This window comes from Nyctereutes procyonoides, unplaced genomic scaffold, assembly GCF_905146905.1.
Source record: "Nyctereutes procyonoides isolate TBG_1078 unplaced genomic scaffold, NYPRO_anot_genome, whole genome shotgun sequence".
Lineage (NCBI taxonomy): Eukaryota > Metazoa > Chordata > Mammalia > Carnivora > Canidae > Nyctereutes > Nyctereutes procyonoides.
In genome coordinates, this window is record NW_026575049.1 from 27,227,360 (window position 1) to 27,229,459 (window position 2,100).

A 2,100-nucleotide genomic window follows, 5' to 3' on the forward strand; every position below is an offset into this window, starting at 1 on the left:
GGAGGGTTTCAGTGGACCTAACTTACTTTATAAATTATTTATAAAGAGAGTCTCAGATTTAATTATTTAGCCTATCTGCTAAATAGGCAAAACAGTCTGAATTATTCCTTAAGTGCCTGTACAGTCTAAATCACAGGAGCTTGTTTTGTCACTCCTACAAGATTTATCTTTGAGACTTTCCTTCATATCCCACCCATTAGCAAATCATTAGCTACATTTTCAATGAGACCATGTCTCCTTTACCCCTTGCTATTAGTCTGCACCGAACCCCATCATCTCTTGCCTAAACTAGTGCACTAGCTTCCTAATTAGTCTACCTGCTTTTGCCCCAACTCATTCTCAATTTATTCTCTATTCTGTAGTCATAGGGGTCCTTTTATTATGTCACTCTAAAAACTTTCTAGAGATTTCCATTTTACAGAAAGGAAAAAACAAAGTCCTTACAGCAGCCTACAAATCCTTCAAATCTCTCCTGTCTTTCCTCATTACAGCCCGCCACATTCTGCTTCACGGCCTTTGCATGTGTTCCTTCCTCTGCCAGCAAAGCTAACTCCCTCCCTTTAGGTCGCTGCTCAGACATCACTGAATTAGAGAGGCCTTCCCCCCCCCCCAGGTCACCCCATGTAACACCGTGACATCCATACACTCCCCTCCCCCACAGGCACAGAAACACTATCCCCTTTCCTTGCTTTTTCTATTTTAATCAGCAATCTTTGTTTTTTAGTTAGCAATCTTTAAATAACATAAAGATTCATTGTTTTATTCCCCTCATTGTGGTGTAAACCCCATGAGGGCAGGAACCCACGTGTCCAGTGCCCTCTGCCCCAGTGCCTAGCACAGTGCTGGGCTGATGCGGTGTTCAGCACAGGTCCAGTGATTCCAATTGCCCATCTGCGCTACGGCCCCAAGGACCTCTGAACGGCTCGTCACCAAGCTCCTTTCCTTGAGCTCCTTTTGTCATAATTTGGGAAACATTCACAACCAAGAGACAACACTCAGCCCCCACAATGAAGGACCTCGAATCCCCCCCCCCCATCTGTAGAAATAAACAAAAGAGACATCAGATGATCTGCTCGCGAGGGCCTTAGCAGCTCAACAATTCTGTGACACTGTCTGGCCAGGTTTGTGAGACCGTCAAGCTCAGTCTGAGGGAGGAGGCAGGAAGTTGGAAACCAGCGTGGAAGGAACTGAGAGGAACATGCTCCGGCCTGGTTAAAAACACGTGCTCAGGCCTTCACCTTCTCTGTGTCGAAAGGCCACCGCTTTTAACCGTCCTCGCCCGGGGAGGGCGCTGAGGGCCTGCCAGGACCTCCCGAGGCAGCGCCGACGAACGGAGACCATGGGGCCCGGGAATCTTCCTCAACAGGGGCTCCACCTGCGTGTTGGTTCTTTGTTAGCCAACTGCGCTCAGCGCCCGACCGTGAATATTCTGCTCAGAAAACGCACTTCAGTGTGAACCAAGCGTAGCAGGAAGTGCTTTAACCTGACTGGGACGTCGTCCGCCGACCACCTCCCGAAAGAACGGACAAGGAGCATCCATCATGGCTGCCGGCGACAGCGCAGCGAGAGGCAACCGAAAGAAAATGGCGCCGGGGCGCGCGGCCGGCGACCGCAGGCCCAGGCCGGCGGAGCGACCCAGGGGCGCCATCCAGGGACCCTGAAGACCCGCCTGGAACCAAGGCGCCGGGAAACCCTGACACTTCACGACTGCAATATGGAGGACGGTTATTGTGTCTGCAAACCAACTTGCACAAGGAGACCCGTGTTCCGTCCCGCGTTCGGAACCCGGCAAAATCCTCTATTCTCCAAACAGAATGCGTTACGCACACTGCGCATCTTCGCAATAGTGGGCCGGGTAACGACGCAAAGAATGTTACGTCGCACCGGAGGCTCTTCCCCTCACCCCACCCCACGTTCTAGTTCAGGTGGCGCGAGCACTCTACGCCCGCTTCGTACTTTATTTTTCTTCTACGGACTGCAACATGTGCCTGTCTGCGCAACTGACGTAAATGGCTTCCAAGAATGCCCTTAGTACTCCGCCAAGCCCTCGGGCTATTCCAAGACGCTGTTTACGTATCGTCTCCGACGTACGTAGCGTTA